The sequence below is a fragment of the Felis catus genome, chromosome B3, assembly GCF_018350175.1.
Source record: "Felis catus isolate Fca126 chromosome B3, F.catus_Fca126_mat1.0, whole genome shotgun sequence".
Classification (NCBI taxonomy): Eukaryota; Metazoa; Chordata; class Mammalia; order Carnivora; family Felidae; genus Felis; species Felis catus.
Window position 1 is genome coordinate 99,549,098 of NC_058373.1, and position 20,795 is coordinate 99,569,892.

A 20,795-nucleotide genomic window follows, 5' to 3' on the forward strand; every position below is an offset into this window, starting at 1 on the left:
AGTATCTATGCAACCAATATGAAAACACCTAAATATATAAAGCCACTATTATAGGCATATGGAAGAAACCGACAGTAATAAATACTCACAGGGGACTCTAACACCCCACTTACATCAATGGATACATCATCCAAACAGAAAATTGACAAGAAAATAGTGGCTTTGAATGACACATTAGACCAGATGGACCTAATAGATACATTCAGAACATGCTATCCAAAAAGAGTGGTACACACGTTCTTTTCTTTTTTTTTTTTAATTTTTTTTAATGTTTTTTATTTATTTTTGAGACAGAGAGAGACAGAGCATGAACGGGGGAGGGGCAGAGAGAGAGGGAGACACAGAATCGGAAGCAGGCTCCAGGCTCCGAGCCATCAGCCCAGAGCCCGACGCGGGACTCGAACTCACGGACCGCGAGATCGTGACCTGAGCGAAGTCGGACGCTTAACCGACTGAGCCACCCAGGCGCCCCTCTTTCCAAGTGCCCATGGAACATTTTCCAGAATAAGTCAGATGTTAGGCCATAAATTTGTCTCAATAAATTTAAAAAGTCTCAATAAATTAAAAAATGTGGAGGGACGCCTGGGTGGCTCAGTCAGTTAATCATTGAACTTTAGCTCAGGTCATGATCTCGCGGTTTTTGAGTTTGAACCCTGCGTCGGGCTCTGCGCTGACAGCTCGGAGCCCGGAACCTACTTCGGATTCTGTGTCTCCCTCTCTTTCTGCCCCTCCCTCACTCACATTCTGTCTCTCTCTCAAAAATAAACATTAAAAATAAATGTGGAAATCATATCATGCATCTTTTCCAACCACAACAGTATGAAACTAGAAATCAATCACATGAAATAATCTGGAAAAAACACAAAGCATAGAGACTAAATAACATGCTACTAAACAATGAGTGGGCAAACCAATAAATCAAGGAGGAAATAAAAAAATACATGGACACAAATAAGTGAAAACACAATGGTCTAAAATCTTTGGGATGTGGGGCATCACCTGGTAGTTCAGTCAGTTAAAAATCCGACTTAGGCTCAGATCATGATCTCACAGTTTGTGAGTTCAAACTCTGTGTAGGGCTCTGTGCTGACAGTTTGGAGCCTGGGACCTGCTTCAGATTCTGTGTCTCCCTCTCTCTCTCTCTCTCTCTCTCTGCCCTTCCCCTGCTCGCTCTCTCTCTCTCTCTCTCTCTCTCTCTCTCTCTCTCTCAAAAACAAATAAACATTTAAAAAATTTTAAATCTTTGGGATGCAACAAAGCTGTTCTAAGAGGGAAGTTTATAGCAACACAGTTCTACCTCAAGAAACAAGAAAAATCTCATAAGAACAACCTAATCCTACAAGTAAAGAAGTTAAATTAAAAAAAAAAAAAAAAGGGGGCGCCTGGGTGGGGCAGTCGGTTAAGCGTCCGACTTCAGCCAGGTCACGATCTCGCGGTCCGTGAGTTCGAGCCCCGCGTCGGGCTCTGGGCTGATGGCTCAGAGCCTGGAGCCTGTTTCAGATTCTGTGTCTCCCTCTCTCTCTGCCCCTCCCCCGTTCATGCTCTGTCTCTCTCTGTCCCAAAAATAAATAAACGTTGAAAAAAAAAAAAAAAAAGCCCAAAGCAAGTGGAAGGAAGGAAATAATAAAGATTAGAGCAGAAACAAATGAAATAGAGATTAAAGTAACAATAGAACAAATCAGTGAAACCAGGAACTGTTCTCTGGAAAGGTCAACAAAGTTGATAAAACTTAGCCAGACTTATCAAGAAAAAAAAGAGAGGATCCAAATAAATAAAATCAGAAATGAAGGAAGAGAAATAACTGACATCACAGAAATGCAAAGGATTATGGATTATAACAGAATATTATGAAAAAATATATACCAACAAACTGGACAACCTAGAAAAAAAATGGATAAATTCCTAGAAACATACAATCTTCAAAACTAAATCAGGAAAAAATAGAAAATTTAAACAGACCAACTACTAGCAATGGATTGACTCAGTCATTGAAAAACTCCAACAAATAAATGTTCAGGACCAGATGGTCTCACAGGCAAATTCTACCAAACATTTATGGAAGAGTTAATACCTATTTTTCTCAAACAATTCCAAAAAATAGAAAAGGAGAGAAAGCTTCCGAATTCATTCTATGAGGCCAGCATCATCTTGATACCAAAACCAGATAAAGACACTGCAAAAAAAGAAAACTACCAATATCTCTGATGGACATCAATGTAAAAATCCTGAACACAATATTAGCAAACTGAATCCAACAGTACATTTAAAAAATCATTCACCATGATCAAGTGGGATTTATTCCAAGGATGCAAGGGTGTTTCAATATTGTAAATCAATCAATATGATCCATCACATTAACAAGAGAAAGCACAAAATCCATGATTATCTCAATAGATGCAGAAAAAGCATTTGACAAAGTATAATATCCATTCATGATAAAAACTCTCAACAAAATAGGTTTAGAGGAAACATTATTATATCTCAACATAATAAAGGCCATTTGTGAAAAACCCATAGCTAACATCATACAAAATGATGAAAAACTGACCGCTTCTCCTCTAAGGTCAGGCACAAGACAAATATGTCCATTGTCACCACTTCTATTCAACATAGTACTGGAAGTCCTGACCACAGCAATCAGACAAGAAAAAGAAATAAAGGGCATCCAGTGTGGTAAGAAAGAAGTAAAACTTTCACTATTTGCAGATGACATTATACTATACATAGAAAATCCTAAAGAGGGGCGCCTGGGTGGCTCAGTCGGTTGAGCATCCGACTTCAGCCCAGGTCACAATCTCGCGTTCCATGAGTTCGAGCACCGCGTCAGGCTCTGTGCTGAAAGCTCGGAGCCCGGAGCCTGTTTCAGATTCTGTGTCTCCCTCTCTCTCTGACCCTCCCCTGTTCATGCTCTGTCTCTCTCTGTCTCAAAAATAAATAAACATTAAAAAAAAAAAAAAGAAAATCCTAAAGAATCCACCAAAAAACTACTAAAACTGATAAAAAAAAAATCAGTAAAGTCACAGGATACAAAATTAATATATAGATACCTGTTGAATCTCTTTAAAATGAAGTAGCAGAAAGAGAAATTAAGAAAACAGTCCCATTTACAAGTGTCCCCCAAAGAATAAAATACCTAGGAATAAACTTAGCCAAGGAGGTGAAAGACCTGTGCTCTGAAAACTATAAAACACTGATAAAAGAAATTGTATATGACACAAATGGAAAGATATTCCATGCTCAAGGATTGGAAGAATTAATATTGTTAAAATGTCAATATTACCCAAAGGAATCTACAGATTCAATGCAATCCCTATCAAAATAACAACAGATTTTTCACAGAACTAAAACAATCCTAAAATTTGTATAGAACCACAAAAGACCCTAAACAGCCAAAGCAATCTTGAGAAAGAAGAACAAAGCTGGAGGTATCGCAATCCCAGATTTCAAGATATAATACAAAGTTGTAGTAATCATATCAGTATGGTACTGGCATAAAAATAGACTCATAGACTGATAGAACAGAAGAGAGCCCAGAGATAAAACTACAGGTATATGGTCAATTAATCGATGACAAAGGAGGCAAGAACATACAATGGGGAAAACACAGTCTCTTCAACAAATGGTGTCAGGAAGACTGGATAGCTACATGCATAAGAATGAAACTGAACCACTTTCTTACACCATAGATAAAAACAAACACAAGAAAGATTAAAGACCTACATGTGAGACCTGAAACCATAAAACTCTTAGAAAAAAAAAACATAGGCAATAATTTCTTTGACATCAAATACAAAAACATTTTTCTAGATATGTCTCCTCAGGCAAGGGAATAAAAAGCAAAATTCAACTATTGGAACTACACCAAAATAAAAACACATTTGCACAGCAATGCAAACAATCAACAAAAATCAAGGCAACCTACTGAATGGGAGAAGATATTTGCAAATATATATCTGATAAGGGGTTAATATCTAAAATATATAGGGGTGCCTGCATGGCTCAATTGGTTGAGCAACCAATTCTTGATCTCGGCTCAGGTCATGATCTCATGGTTTGTGAGTTCAAGCCCTACATTGGGCTCTTTGCTGACGGTGAGGAGACTGCTCAGGATTCTCTGTCTCCCTCTCTTTCTGCCTCTCCCTCACTCATGCCTGTGCTCTTTCCCTCTCTCTCTCAAAAATAACATTAAAAAAATAAAGATTTACAAAATATATAAAGATCTTATACTTAACACCAAAAATAAAATCCTTCAAATATTCTAATTTAAAAATGTGCAGATGACCTTAATAGCCATTTTTCCAAAAAAGATATACAAATGGCCAACTGACACATGAAAAGACAGCCAACATTGGTAACTGTCAGGGAGATGCAAATCAAAACCACAATGAGATATTACCCTACACCTGCCAGAATGGCTAAAAAGTCTAAGAAATAACAAGTATTGACAAAGATGTGAAGGAACCCTTGTGCACCGTTAAGAACGCAAAGTGGTACAACCGCTGTGAAAACAACACGGAGTTTCCTCAAAAAATTAAAAATAGTATTACCATATGATCCAGCAATTCCACTATTGGATATTTATCCAAAGAAAATGAAAATACTATTCTGAAAAGATATATGCACCCCTATGTTTACCGCAGCATTATTTACAATAGCCAAGATATAAAAGCAACCCACGTGTGCATCCGTGGATGAATGGTTAAAGATGTACTGTGTATATACAGAGATATAGATACCAATATAGATTACAGAATATTATACAGCCATAAAAGGGATGGTATCTTGCCATTTGCAACAACATGAATGGATCTAGAGGGTATAATACTATGTGAAATAAGTCAGACTGAGAAAGACAAATACCATATGATTCCCCTCACATATGGCATTTAAGAAACAAAACAAGTAAACAAAGAAAAAAAGGGGAAAAAACAGACTATTAAATACAGAGAACAAAATGGTGGTTTCCAGAGGAAAGGTAGGTGGGGGGTGGGTGAAACAGAATAAGGGTATACTTCTCGTGATGGGCACTGGGAAATGCAGAGAATTGTTGAATCATTATATTGTATAGCTGAAACTAATATAACATTGTGTGTTTATTAAAAATAAGTAAAGTAAATAAAATAAAAATAAAACCATTCTTAGTTCACAAGTTGTACAAAAGCAGGCCAGAGTTTGGCAAGGTTTGTTGGCCCTGATGTGGAAATCCATGTTTCTAGTAACATTTTGTGAGCTAGGGGCACCTGGGTGGCAGTTGGTTAAGCGTCCGACTTCGGCTCAGGTCATGATCTCACGGTTCGTGAGTTCAAGCCCCGCATCAGGCTATGTGCTGACAGCTCAGAGCCTGGAGCCTGCTTCAGATTGTGTCTCCCTCTCTCTCTGTCCCTCCCCTGCTTGTGTTCTGTCTGTCTCTCTGTCTCTCAAAAATAAACAAACATTAAAAGAAAAAAAATAAAAACAACATTTTGTGAGCTAGATAGGCACAACTATAACTTTCATGCTCACTATTCTCAGTTCCCCAGGCAGTAAAATCACTAGAATCAAGTCCTAAAGACCAGAGATAAAAACTAATAAAAATGCATTCGATGAAATAAAGTTGAAATTATAATCTAGAAACAACTGCTCCCTTCAAGTTTAATTACACATCACTGTAGCTAAGAATATTCATTTATTCATATGAGGTTTCATATTTTCATATTTCCCTTTTCCCTTCAAACTTCAGTTTTATGAAGTGTTCACAGAAAAAAAATAAATGAAAAGATTTTTGACTCCACATTAATAATAAATAGCCTCAGGCAGTGAACACTGGCCACTCCTGATGTTACCCTTGGCTCTGAAGTCTGATTGACCATGTCAAATTCTTCCTGTCTTGAGTGATTTTAATTCAGGCCCCCACCGTCCAGGTCCATGGTACTTGATTTCCATTTTGGTTACATGCTTCTGTAAGTTAAACAAATGATTTGGATTCAGGACAGTAGGTTCTAGGCAAATCCTGTCTCAAGAGGAATTTCAAGCCGGCAGGATAAACTAGGAAGAAGGAGAAAGAAATGGGTAAATTACCTGTGGTGAAAAATTTAAAGTGGCCTCTAGACTACTGGCCTCATTAAGAGTTCAGACCTAAAAACACTACACACTAGAAGACAAAAAAAAAAAATCTGTATCCTGTGGATTTAGCTATTTGGGGCTTTAGCTATGAGGTCTGGATTATAGACTTGTCTAAACCTTCCTAGTTTTCACCAGGCTGACTCTTGTGGTCTCAACCCCTTTGCCTCATTCTGCCCTCTAGTGCCTCTGCTCCTGGCTGCCTCTACCTCAGCTGGGGATTTCTTTTCTTTCTTTTTTTTTTTTTTTTAAGCTTATTTATTTATTTTTGAGAAAGAGAGAAAGAGCAGGGGAGGGGCGGAGAGAGGGAGAGAGAGAATCCCAAGCAGGCTCCGCACTGTCAGTACAGAGCCCGCTCAACAGAGGGCTCAAACTCACAAACCGTAAGATCATAACCTGAGCCAAGGGTGACACTCAACTGACCCAGGTGCGCCTCAGCTTGGGATTTCTGGGTTTCTGCCTTTAACTCACTTCCACCTCCATTGTGTGGCTGTCCCATGGGAGTCCCTTTGAATTAGGGAGACTCTTTCCTTGGTGTTCTGCTCTTTTCAAAGGGCATAGTTGAGTTCTTAGGGACAAGAAGAATGAAAATTAAAAATAGAAGGTACTACGTTTCTGTATCAAAGCAATAGTGAATATATAATACAAACATGAATCTATACATGTATATTTAATGCTGTTAGAGGTGTCAGGAAACATATTCTCACATAATGTAGGTACATGTGTAAATCAGAACACCGGATAGCCCTGTTGGGATACAATTTGACAACATACATCAAAAGCCATAAAACTGTTTGTATCCTTTAATTGCATAGCCCATTTCTAGGAATATAGCCTAGCAGAAGAAACTTAATATAGAAAAAACTTTCAGCAGAAAGATATTCACTATAACATAATCATGACAGAACAAGGGAAACCCACATATCCAACCAGGGGGGAAGACAATTGTTAACTAAGCTGCATATAGTTGATGAGTAGTGTTAGTGTTTATAATGCAAGAAAAGGTGAAAAAGCTACAAAATTGTATGTACAGAAGGATTCCCACTATTAAAAAGGGTATTTGCATAGGAAAAAAAGAAGAAAAATTCCAAATAATAGTTAATTTCTTCTTCATACTTTTATGTACTTGATATTTACTACTGTATATACACTAGATAATCAGGGAGAAAATAAGTACGGCATTACATGGTATATAACACTGTACGTACACCAGAATGATCAGGGAAAAGGGTTAGTGATATATTGCTGACGGAAAAGAGCTGAACGTAAAGTTGCATGTGCAAAATGAATGCAATGATTAAAAAAAAAGCACTCTACATCAGGACATCAAACTTAAATACCTATGGAAGCCAATAGGCAGCATAAACAAATAAAAGAAACCGCACTGGGACAATGGCAAATTGGCAAGCACGGGTTCCTTTTGAAGGTGACTCTCTCCTTATCTCCTGCCATTTGAAAATACAGGTTTGATTTTTCAAGAAAAATTCCAAAGCTGGATTTAATTAAAAATCTCTTCATTTTTGCCTGTTAAAAATCTAATTTAAATGGTAAATACACTGCATGAGCCCAATAAAACATGCCAGATTTTTTTTTTAGCTGAAAGACTGCTCATTTGTGTCTTCTGCTTGATATCTGAATAAATACACACATGCACACAGAAACAGACCTTAGAGAGAATCCAGCCAAAATGGAAGCACTCATCATGCCTGAATGATGGAACTCTGGTGATTCCTACTATATTCTATGCTTTCATATATTATATGCACAGATGATGCTCTTATAATGAAAACTTCAAAACATTATTTGTCACCATTGTACAGAGTTTATCTTTTTTGAGGGTTTCTCAGGATCTGGAGCTTCTTTTTCTCATTCCTTTCTGCATATTATAGCCACTAAATTCATCTTTTAGTTGTTCTTTTTTGTAAATTTTATTAAAAAAAAATGTTTTTAATGTTTGTTTATTTTTGAAAGGAGAGAGAGACAGAGCGTGAGTGGGGGAGGGGCAGAGAGAGAGGGAGTCACAGAACCCGAAGCAGGCTCCAGGCTCTGAGCTGTCAGCACAGAACCTGACACAGGGCTTGAACTCATGATCCGTGAGATCATGACCTGAGTGAAGTCGGATGCCCAAGAGACTGAGCCACCCAGGCACCTCAGCTTTTAGTTGTTCTTAACAGGGATTTTACAAACAGTGCCGACAGATCATACATAGATGCAAGACTTAAAGATACCAGCATAAAAATGACAACCATGTCAAGTGGACAGTTAAACAGGATGTCATTTTGATGTCACTGCCTCGTCTCTCTCTCCCCACCCCCCTGCCTCTGTCGCACTGAAACCCAATCAAAAGGAATCACATCCCTCCAGCCTAGTTGACTATAACAGGTCAGCTGAGGAGGAGAAGAGGAGAGGCAGTAATTAAGCAAGAGTTGATGATTTGGAAACAGTGAAAGATTTTACAATTTACCCCAAATTATTTTAATAATTCTCTTTTAAAGCTGAGCTGTTTCTGCAGACATAAAAAAAAAAAAAGGTAACAAAAGACCATTTCCAATTCTACTCAAGACAGAGGTGCAGATCTTGGAGAAAAACTATAAAGGAAGTTAGATTTGCCCTTCTACAAGTCAAGTACCACTAAGGGCCTTTTTAATTTCCTTTACATTTTCCTTGTAAGCTCAAAGGGACGTTCAAGTTTCACTTTATGTTCAGAGGTGGCACGCCCTGTGCATGGAAGGAATCAGACTCTTTCGTTTGCTTCTCCTTGAGAATGTGCCCTGGGTGGGGGGGCTTAGACATCACAGGAAAGTATTTGGGAAGGTGGGTTTGGAGGGAGTCCTAGAGCCCTGCCGTGGGCAGGGGTAGTGAGGTCAAGTGGTGGGGAGAAGTGTTTGCATACTTTTGAACTTGTGCCAGCACTGCTTGATTTTCCCTTGGCTTTTTCCCCTGAGAGGTTAGACGCTTTTTGTCAGTGATAATGCCGGTAAGTGCTTCACAACCAGGTCTCTGGGGGGAAGAGCCTTGATTTATAGCATTTGCTGATTTTTGCCGTGTCAGCACTCCCACCAGAGCTGACTTCCAGCCATCACTCTGCCACGACTGAATGCAGAGCTGGAGAGATGTACACACCTGGCTCCTCCAGCACCTCACTAGTTTAACTCCGCTGGTCCAGAAGGGTCAGGCCAAAGGGTCTGTTGCTTTGCAGCAAGGTTGCTCGGCCCTGTCGGTTGTTCTGGCTGTGAAACCCAGCTCTATTCTGCTGCTGCTTTGATCTCCTTTGGTTGGACACAGTCTTACTCTGGGTCTTTTTTAGCTTGTCCGATTAACAATCTTTTCTCACCACATTGTATTGCTATATCTCCCTTCCTGTATTTTATCTTTGTCATTTTATTGATTTTTCTCTTTACCACTTTTCAGTGCAGATGGAGAACACTAAACCTGGAATCCCCCTTTCTTTAAAAAGGTGGAGGGGCGCCTGGGTGGCGCAGTCGGTTAAGCGTCCGACTTCAGCCAGGTCACGATCTCGCGGTCCGTGAGTTCGAGCCCCGCGTCAGGCTCTGGGGCTGATGGCTCAGAGCCTGGAGGCTGTTTCCGATTCTGTGTCTCCCTCTCTCTCTGCCCCTCCCCCGTTCATGCTCTGTCTCTCTCTGTCCCAAAAATAAATAAACGTTGAAAAAAAAAAATTTATGAAAAAAAAAAAAAGGTGGAGAGCTCATGCCATGGTAGGTGCTCACTTTGACAGCACGTGTACTAAAATAGATACAACAAGGGGCACCTGGGTGGCTCAGTCCACCGAGCATCCAACTCTTGATTTCAGCTTGGGTCACGGTCCCAGGGTCATGGGATCGAGCCCCACATCGGGCTCTGTGCTGAGCATGGAGCCTACTAAAGATTCTCTCTCTCTCTCTACCTCTGCCCCTCTCCCCCACTTGCTCTCTCTCTCTCTCTGTTTCTTTCCCTTAGACGAATATAGATACAACAGAGAGAAGACTGGTATGGCCCCTGCACAAGGATGACATACAAATGTGTGAAGCAGTCTATATTGTTCCCAGGGACCATCTCTCTATACGGCGGTGCCGGATGACTCAGACACATGAGTAGGCAGGGACGGCTTTTTTCTCTAACTCTGAGTTAACTTTGTCACTGCGGCCATCATGAGTCTGTCTGTTCAGCAGTTCTTGAAATGGCATGGGTAGAATATGCACTGGGCTGGAAGTCAAAGTCTGACTCCACCACCAGCTTCCCGTGTGGTCTGCTACATGTCATGTAAACCTCTCAGGAACTCATTCTTCCTGAATTGATCCCCCAGCAACAAAAGGTTGCTCATTCCTGACTGCCATGGGCAAAATATAATCAAGTGAAAATGTTCTCAGTTGGATCTGTCACTTCCTCTCCAACCAGGCCTCTAAGCATCACTGCTTCCATCTTGTGTTGACTTGTATTCCGTCAGGAAACGGAAATCCCAAGCTCATTAGAAACTGCTTAATTTCTACAGGAAGGGCGCAGGAGGAAATCCATCTTTACCTGTACGGCCCAGATTGCCGTGCGAGCCTTGCTTTGTGGTTCCCTTTCTCCCTCCATGCATGCCTAAACCTGCTATCCTTTTGTGAACAGAACTGCCCCCATCACCATCCTCGTCATCTTCTTTGCGTTACACCCCTGACCCCTGAGTATCTAGAAAATGAAACTGAAAATTAGAAAAAAAAAAAAAAAAGAGAGATCCTCTCAGTTCATTGAAAACAGTTCTGAGGGTCAAAATGACAATATAATTACTTCATTTTCACTACAAAAGTAGAACATGCTCTTTGCAGAATATTAGGAAATATGGGTAGCAAAAGAAAAAATGATAAGCAAAATGAAATAGGCAAAGACCACTCATAGTTCTAACAACCAGATATAACTACTGTAAAACACAAATGGCATATATCTTTCTAGATATATACACAGATTTTGGGTTCACAAAATGAGTTTACACGGTACATTCTGTTTGGCAACCTTTGCCTTTCTATGTCCATAAACACATTTTCACTCTAACACTTTTAATGACAGTGGTGTGAGTATCCCCTTGGATTCATATACTTTATTTCACCTATCCCCTATAGCTGGGCATTTAGGTTGTTTCTCATATTTTGCATTCTTCTATACGCATTTTTACATATTTGTGTGATTGTTCTTTTAGTCTAAATTTCTTAGTTTTATTTTTTAAATGTTTTATATTTTTTTGAAAGAGAGTGAATGGGGGAAGGGCAGAGAGAGAGGGGGACAGAGGATCCAAATCAGGCTCTGTACTGACAGCAATAAGCCCGATGTGGGGCTCAAAATCATGAACTATGAGATCGCAACTTGAGCCAAAGTCTGATGCTCAACCAGCTGAGCCACTCAGGTGCCCCTAGGCTAAATTTCTGAAAGTTTAATCCTTTGATCAAAGAATCCCAGGTAGGAATGCAAACTGGTGCAGCCACTCTGGAAAACAGTATGGAGGTTCCTCAAAAAGTTAAAAATAGAACTACCTTACAATCCAGCAATTGCACTACTAGGTATATATCCAAGGGATACAGGTGTGCTGTTTCGAAGGGACACATGCACCCCCATGTTTATAGCAGCACTACTGACAATAGCCAAAGTATGGAAGGAGCCCAAATGTCTACTGATAGATGAATGGATGAAGACAATGTGGTATATATATACAATGGAGTATTACTTGGCGATCAAAAAGGAAATCTTGCTGTTTGCAACAACGTGGATGGAACTGGAGGGTATTATGCTAAACGCAATAGGTCAGTCAGAAAAAGACAAATATCTTCAAATTTGACTTCACTCATATGAGGAATTTAACACAGAAAACAGATGAACATAAGGGGGAGGGGAAGCAAAAAGAATATAAAAACAGGGAGGGGAACAAAACATAAGAGACTTAAATATGGAAAACAAACAGGGTTGCTGGAGAGGTTGTGGGTGGGGGGTGGGCTAAATGGGTCAGGGGCATTAAGGAATCTACTCCTGAAATCATTGTTGCACTATATGTTAACTAACTTGGATGTAAATTAGAAAAGGAAAGGAAAGGAAAGGAAAGGAAAGGAAAGGAAAGGAAAGGAAAGGAAAGGAAAGGAAAGGAAAGGAAAGGAAAGGAAAGGAAAAGAAAGGAAAGAAAGTAAGTTTGGACATAATTCACTTTGAGTTATCATGCTATGCAGAGAAAATATTACCCAACTAAAAAGAAGAAATTTTAGTAAAGTTAAAGACATTATAACCTACTGAAATTTTCTCAACTTCAGAAAATTTCTGACAAGATTTATTATATTTGAAATAGTCTGTCTTTTTGACTCTAATCTCCCACCAACACACAAAAACATGATAAGTTTAACTGTAAATAACATTAAAAAAAAAAAAAAAAGAGTCCCGGAGATTTTTTTCTATTTTTGATTGGGTTGTCAAACTGAAGCGATAGATTTAGAGGCTTGGAGAAGTGTAGTGGGCTGCTTTTGGAAGCGGTTTAACTGAAGTGACAAAAATATTATTATAGAGAGTAGAAACAATGAAACGACTTGTACTTAAAATTATACCTGCCCAGAGGTGGGGAAAAGGAGGCAGGTCCTCAACCCAGAAATGGATTTCCTTGAAAGATGGAAAAGTGCTAAATTAGGAGCCTAGAGGGGCGCCTGCAGGGTTGAGCAACCGCTTCAGCTCAGGTCATGTTCTCGAGGTTTGTGAGGTTTGTGAGTTCCAGACCCTCGTGGGCACTGTGCTGACAGCTCAGAGCCTGGAGCCTGCTTCGGATTCTGTGTCTCCCTCTCTCTCTCTCTGCCCCTCCCCCGCTCACGCTCGCTCTCTCTCTCTCTCTCTCTCTGTCTCCCTCTCTCTCAAAAATGAATAAACATTTTTTTTTTTTTTCTAATTAGGAGCCTAGGAAGGTGGTGTACTGGGATCTGCTGTCAGGGATCTTGGAAGTTTGACCTTTGGGACCAAACTCAGCTGTCTCCCGAGAGATAAATGATACTGGCTTCTCTGTTCATACTGGGAACGTGCATCTGCGTTAGTCAGCTCCTGCTGCAGCCCCAGTGTGTTTCAGACAAGCCCCAACGCGGTGGCTCAGAACAGTCAACGTTTATTTCTCACTCACGGTCTGCAGGTCAGCGGCAGCAGCTCCTCCTTGGGCTGAGCTTCGGGTTCAGGATTTAGGTTGCTACCAGTGACTTCTTGCGGGACCCACGCTGAAGGACCTCTGGCTCCCAGAACATGATCTAAAGCGGCTTCTGGGGCTCAGAAGTGTCACGTGGACTTCTGTCCACATCCCATTGGCCAAAGCAAGTCACATGGCCAAGCCCACGGTGGGAACCCGGGAATCGAGGGGAAGTAGACTCTGTCCCACAGGGAAGGGGAGCCTAGAGGGAAATATTTGCTGAACGGTATTTAATCAATCACAGCAGCTCTTCAAGGTATTGCATATTTAATGAGGTAATAAGGTATTGCTTGAGCTAGTTTTTCCTGAAAGTGTTCGCGAGCTGAAAAAGGAAAGAATGGACAATGAGAAGGTGGAAAGCAACAAAATGAGCAACTTGCTGTATAATTCCCTAGGAGGAAATCTCACACAAGCTCCTGGCCACCCCTAAGTAGTACTACCAAAAAAAAAAGGGGGGTGGGGGTGGGGCTAGGTGGCTCAGTCCTTAACCTTCAGACTCTTGGCTGTGGCTTAGGTCATGATCTCACAGTTTGTGAGTTCGAGCCCCGTGACAGGCTATGAGCTGTCGGTGCAGAGCCTGCTTGGGATTCTCTTTCTCCTTCTCTCTCTGCCCCTCCCACCCCAAATAAATAAACTTAAAAAAAAAAAAGCAGGGGAGTTAAAAGTATCATTTCAGAGCAGGGTGGATCCTTATTTTGCTTGTATATATGATTTAGGGCCTTTAAGAAAAGAAATGCCAAATTACAAATACAAACTCAAATTTAAAAGTGTTTATTTAAAATGAGAAAATAAACCACAAAGCATATGTTTTGAAAAAATTGATAATTAACAAAAAATATCCCCCCCCAAAAAAGATATTTTAATTAACTAACTACTGATACACCTCTATGTGTCTTTCTACATATTTGGGATGCAAAAATTTTGATAATACCTTCATTTGACAACAGTTTTGTTACATCCCTTCTACATGGAGAATTGATAAAGGTAGTCATTCCTCTGACATGATAGCTTCTGACTCTATAATTCAAAGTGTTTCTCCTCCACAAGTCACACTTCCAGCACTGGACACCCTGGGGTATCTTCATAGTGTGACATTACCACTGGTTCTGGAGTTGCATGTTAGCTGAGTTCACACATTGGTCAGGAAGAGCATAACTGGAAATAACCAAAATGTCTACCAACCGAGGAATGGATGAACAAAATGGAGTATTATGTAGCCATAAAAATGAATAAAGAACTGACTCATGCTATAACAGGAGTGAACCTTGAAACATTGTGTGAAGTGAAAAAAACCAGACACGCAAAAGGTCACATATATTATTTCTTTTATAGAAAGTGTCCAGAATCAGCAAATTCGGAGAGACAGGAAGTAGATTAAGAGGGAATTAAGAGATCAGGAGTTGGCTGGCCATGGGGGAAGGAAAGAATGGAGAGTAACTAATGGGGTTTCTTTGGGAACGCGGGGTGTGAAAAGGTTCTAGAATAAATAGTTGTGATAGTTGCAGAGCCTTGTGACTACTCTAAAATAACTGAATTATATGCTTTAAGATTCGATTTTATGGTATATGAGTTATATCTCAATTAAAAAAAAAGAGAGAGCATTCCCAAAAGCCATTGCTACATTCAAAGAGCTGGCAATAACTATGCCCAGAAGTGCCTGCAAACTATGTAAATACATCACACTGAACGAAATTCACTGTATCTTTGCTTTGACATCCCTTTAGTCAGATCCCGAAATACCCTTAGCTGCTTACCACGTGATATGAAAGGATGGTGATGGAGGGAAGTCAGGGTGGAAGGAGATACTGGTTTCACTTCTGCAAATTTTACAAAAGCATATGACCAAGTGAACACATGGTCAAGGCCCTGAAAGGGGTCCCTGTGAGAGCCCTGAAGTTCAAGGACCACACTTAATCCTCTCTTGGCTAGTCCCCCTCCCCGCCCCCACATCCCACTCCCACCCTTTGCAGACCACGCTCATTTCAATTTTAGAAAACGGTCATGTGGTCCTGAATCTTTTTATACAGTTTCTTGAAAGGAAACAAAGCAGATTTCTTAACTAAGTTTTTAAATCCTGTTTCTGTTTCCATTGTACCTGAATAGACTAAAACACTTCTCCCCCTAAACAAACAAATAAACAAACAAAAACCTTTTTTCTTTATTCAGGACTTTGCAATTTGTTCCCTTCTCCATGAAATAGAGACGACCCTCCAATTGGAATCTCTCTCAACAGGATCAGCCCCTTCTCAGAGGATCAAAGCCAAAATTTCATTTCAACACCAAAGCCTAACCAGAACTCCAGAGCCCTAAGAATTCTCCCTGCACTGATGACTCAGCCCCTCAGGCTGCCCCTCCCCCTCATGGAATCCTCTCCCTCCAGCTGTAGCCCTAATTTTGTCCTGCACCTGACTGGCTCCTTCCCAAGCTTCTCTCCTGCTCAGCTGGATTGGATTCAGATGTCCATAAATTCCCCAGCTGCCTGGAACCAAAGTGTTTGTCATCCCAGAGGAGGCAGCTCCACCAGATCCAGGCACTTGATATTCACTCAGTTGGAGAGTATGTAATTCTCAAACTCTGAAAGGCAAATAGGGATATTTTTCTAACATTGAGTGTGTTTCAGACTCTGAGTGGCCCATTTCCCAATAACCAAAAAATACTCTTTTGGATACAAACTTCTAACTTCCCATTCAGGTGTTTATAAGAAATCAGTTTTAAGAAAATAAATTGTTCCTGCTTTCTAACCAAATTTTCATGTCCCCTTCTCATTTCCACAAAGATGGGTGAATTAACACAAATCCCAGTGACTGTCAAAGGTTGGGTGGTTTAGTCAGAACCAAGACTTTCATTTCAAAATGGTGGACCAAGTATAAGTTGCAGTTTCTTCCAAATTCCTAGAAATAATTGTGCTTAAAAACGAGATAAGATGGGGCACCTGGGTGGCTCACTCGGTTGAGGGTCCAACTCTTGATTTCAGCTCAGGTCATGATCTGACAATGCTTCATGTGTTCGAGCCCCATGTAGGGCTCTGTGCTAAGTCTGCTTAGGATTCTCTCTCTCGCTCTCTCTCTCTCTCTCTCTCTCTCTCTTTCTCTCTGCCCCTTTTCCACTTGCACATGCTCTCTCTCTTAAAATAGATATAAATAAACTTAAAAAAAAAAACCTAGAGAAGACTTTGGTCATAAACAAAGAATAAAAATGGATGGGCACTTAGCTGGCTTAGCTGGTGGAACATGTAACTCTTGATCTCAGGGTTGTAAGTTTGAGCCCCACATTGGGTGTAGAGATTACATAAAAATAAAATCTTAAAAAAAATAAAAGAATAAAAATTTACAAGATTGGATCGAAAGGGAAATATATAGTCCAGACTCATCTGAGACTCCCGAGAAAAGTTGAAGCACACTAAGCGGGGAGGCTGGGGAGGGTGGGGGGCGGGGTGGGTGTATACAATTGGAGGCTGCATAAACTTGCAGCAGAAGGGAGTCCAGAGCAACAGACAGGGTACACAGATGTCACAGCAACAGCAGCCAGGCAGCAATGACAGTGTGTCTGCCTCCAGGCTCCATCAGATCACAGACAGGGCAGCAGATGGCTGATGACCTTAATGGGAAATGGTGAGTACCAACATCCACCAGACAAACCAGTAAGGTGCCCTGCCAGGTGACACATCCTGTCCTTTCTCTTCCTGAAAGCAGGCCAGAATGCAGGCAAGTCACAAGGACAACTCTTGGTTCTTTCCCAGGAAGACCATACACACAGATGTGACAGAGAATCTAAGTGGGAATCTCAACCATAGAGATGAGCCCACAACCAAGAAATAGGAAGTATTCAAGCAAACCAACCTTCATGAAGGAGACAGTGAACGAAAGGAGTGCAAGAACATGTATGGTGAAACAAAGTTAATGGCATGATGGAAATGGCACTTACAGACTAGGACCGGGTTTCCTCATTCTCAGGCCACCAACCAATCTTTCCCCTTCTTCGCATCGCCATCCATTCCTAGACCGGCACTCCCTATACAGTAGGAACATTTTTGAGATGTTTCTTTATTTCCCCAAATAAAAGCTATTTTGGGGGGAAAAGGCACATTAGAATGAGGAAGGTCCATACAGATAGATAACTACTTCATTTCCTCATTTCCTATTTTGAAGAAGTGCCTCCCCATCCACCCTGAAATGTCTGTAATGCTCTCCCCCCACCCCCACCCATCCATTCATAGGCAAGGCAGAAAGAACTAAACCATGTCATTTGCAGCAATGTGGATGGAACTGGAAGGTATTATGCTGAGTGAAATAAGTCAGTCAGAGAATGACAGATATCATGTGTTTTCACTCATATGTGGATCTTGAAAAACTTAACAGAGGACCATGGTGGAAAGGAAGGGGAAAAAACAGTTACAAACAGAGAGGCAGGGAGGCAAACCATGGGAGACTCTTGGATACAGAGAACAAACTGAGGGTGGATGGGGGCGGGAGAGAGGGGACAATGGGTGATGGGCACAGAAGAGGGCACTTGTTCGGATGAGCACTGGGTGTTGTATGTAAGTGACGAACCACGGGAATATACCCCCAAACCAAGCGCACACTTTACATACTGTACGTTAGCCAATTTGACAATAAGTTATATTAAATTTTTTTTAACATTTATTTATTTTTGAGAGATACAGAGACAGAGTGCGAGCGGGGGAAGGGCAGAGAGAGAGGGAGACACAGAATCCGAAGCAGGCTCCAGGCTCTGAGCTGTCACCACAGAGCCCAACGCGGGGCTTGAACTCATGAACTGTGAGATCATGACCTGAACTGAAGTCGGACACTTAACCAACTGAGCCACCCAGTCGCCCCATGACAACAAATTGTATTAAAATATATAATCAATAAATAAAATGACTGTACAGCTTTGTAACTCCTTGTGCTGTCTAGGGCCCCATTGCTTCCATCCTCCCATGCGTTCTCTGCACTTTAGCCAGATGGGACTTTCTAAAATGCAGAATCTGAGTACATCATTCTGGATGCTGCAGAACTTTTCAGGGTCTTCTCTTAGGTTTTTATATTGAGTTCACTTTCCTTAAGTTAGCCTACAATACCCTGTAGGATCTGGCTTCTCCCTTTTTGTCCAGTCTTAATCTCTGGATGCTTCACAACCACTCTGTCTGATCTCCTTTCTTCTATGACTCACCCTCAGCAAACTTCTTTCACTTGTTCCTCTCTTCTCCAAGTTGTTTTGTCTGCTTGAAACAGTCTTTCCTTCCCTTTTCACAAGGCCAATGCCTATTTGGCCTTGCAAGGCTTGCAGCTCTGGGAAGACTTCCTGGGCCTCCAGAGTCAGTGTGCCTCTTCTGTGTTCCCATGACACTATGTACCTCATTCTGCATGTATCTCTCTGGACCATGTGTTTTCTTGCCTGTACCTCCTCTACCATATAAGTCCCAGAGGGTAAAGATTTCTTTGTGCTCTGTTTTATTCACACATGAAGCATGGGAAGCCACAATGGCAACCTTTTGAATGGATGAACTGTCTGATGCCTTTATCCGTGTTTTTGCAGTACACTATGAACAAATTTAGAGCTCAAGAGAAATAGGGCCATTTTCCTCTTTGACAGAATGGATTTGCAGGCTGTTCTCAGATCTACCTTGACTTATAGATCATCTATTTACTCGACAAGTTAATTCAACAAATACTATGGAGGATCAGGAACATCCCATATGCTGGGTACAGCAACAAACAGAACAGACACAAATCTCGTGGAATCTAATTTTTTGGGAAATTACATGACCACCAGCCTCCTCTTCTCCACCAATCCTCCCCACGACCAGTTGGACATTCTGCTGGCATCCTCCCCACCTCTTGATGAGTCCTGCTTGTATAAGACGCCATGTTTCAGAACTGTACTTCCAGATTCCATTTCATTTTTATTTTTAAACTTTCTATAATGGAAGATTTCAAACATATACAAAAGTACAGAGACTCGGTTGATGAAACCCTGTATATCTAACATGTCAACTTATGTCCGGATCATCTCATTTATACACTTTTTAATTGCCCACTAGATTATATTAAAGCAAATCCAAGAATCTAGTCATTTCATCCATAAATCCCTTCTGAAGGACGAGGGTTTCATAGGGACTTGGAGAATGGATAGGTCATAGATGGGTGGAAAGGAAGCAGCATGGTAACTGAAATGAGAATGGGAGAATAAGGAAGGGTCTGGGCAGGAAATGAACACCATATACACCATCAGGAGGAAACTCTTCTGGATAGTGAGAAGGTTGGGCAGATCAGGTAGAAATGATTGTAAAAAGTTTCAAATGCCAGCATGAGGATGTGTGTTCCTACAGAGAAGGTTAGGTATTGACACATTTTAAGTATGATATGAGCCAAGCAGTGTGTGAGACAGAATCATCTGGGTTGGCAGTGCACCCAGGGGACCCAAGGGAAAAAATGAATGGAGGGAAGAAGGGCATAGAGGAGTCATCATTATAATTCAGCACAAGGGCCCAGACCACCATGATGTTGGTAGAATTGGAGAGGAGGGATGGGCTAGGACGCATTTCAAAGGCTGAAAAAACAAAATGTGTTCCTTTTCTCAATAGAGTCATTAAGGAGAGAATAAGAGATGGGTATGAGGCTCCAAGTCTGGGCAGCTTGGAGACTGGAAGTGTCAGTCACAAAGTCAAACGGGAGGGAGAATGTCTTTGGGAGATTATAAATTTTATTTTGGACTTAATAATGGGATATCCAAATACAAACATCGGTTAGTCCGTTGGAAATGCAAGATTGGAACTTGGGCGATAGTGATCTAAAAGGCTTCGGTTTACCCACCTACAGTTGATAGTTGAGGTCAGGAGTCTTTAGTAGTTTTATGCTCAAAGAATGGAAAGGGCAACAGGGAGAGGAAGAAAAGGAGGGAAAGAGAGAGCAGGGGAAGTTGAGGAGAGGAAAAGAAAGGAAAGGACAGAAAAAGGAGAGCAGAATTGAAGAGAGGACAGGAGAGAGGGAAAAAGGAGCAAGTCAGAGAAACAAGAAGAGTCATGGCTATGAAAGGAGAAAAGGTAAAAGCACCAGGAGAGTAAAATAACGTCAGAAGTTACGGGAGCGCCTTTCTTAAAAGAGAATTTGGGTCATGAGTGGGACTCTGTCAGTAGGGAAAGCCCAGTGAATATGCATGATGTCATATGCTGTACATTCACAACACACACAAGGCCATATTCAATGTGTTGACCTTAAGGGCAGAGCACAAGGTTCATTTTGTTCCCCCCTCTGCACCCCTCCCTCCCCCAGCATTTGCCTCAGAAAAGAAGGAGAAGTCTGTACTGGGAGAGTCCTCATTCTTCAGCTGGTCTAGTTGTTAGCTGTGTTGTGAAAAAGGCTGGCTTTCAGTAATTGAAAAATTCATTTCTGCTTAAAGTCGCCGTAGTGAGTCCATGGTGGGTATTAGGCTTGGGAGACAAATGCCCGCCAAATTTAGTGTCAGGGAAGAAGTGACAAAGTCAGGAATCACCATTGGAGAGAAAGCAACCTGGCTTAGG

The 20,795-nt window shown here is 41.1% G+C and overlaps 1 long non-coding RNA gene and 1 pseudogene across 1 annotated transcript in view; one reads left to right on the plus strand and one right to left on the minus strand.

Annotated features, from left to right (window-relative positions):
- The window catches only part of LOC123386079, a 29,778-nt gene extending 16,138 nt beyond the window's left edge, over positions 1-13,640 (minus strand). Inside the window, exons 1-2 of the long non-coding RNA XR_006599594.1 lie at positions 13,214-13,640; positions 5,823-6,024 (exon numbers count right to left, since the gene is read on the minus strand). This is a non-coding gene — a long non-coding RNA (uncharacterized LOC123386079). The remainder of the gene's footprint in view (positions 1-5,822; positions 6,025-13,213) is intronic.
- Positions 10,042-10,140, plus strand: LOC111561077 (annotated as a pseudogene).
- Positions 13,641-20,795: the final 7,155 nt, after the last annotated feature.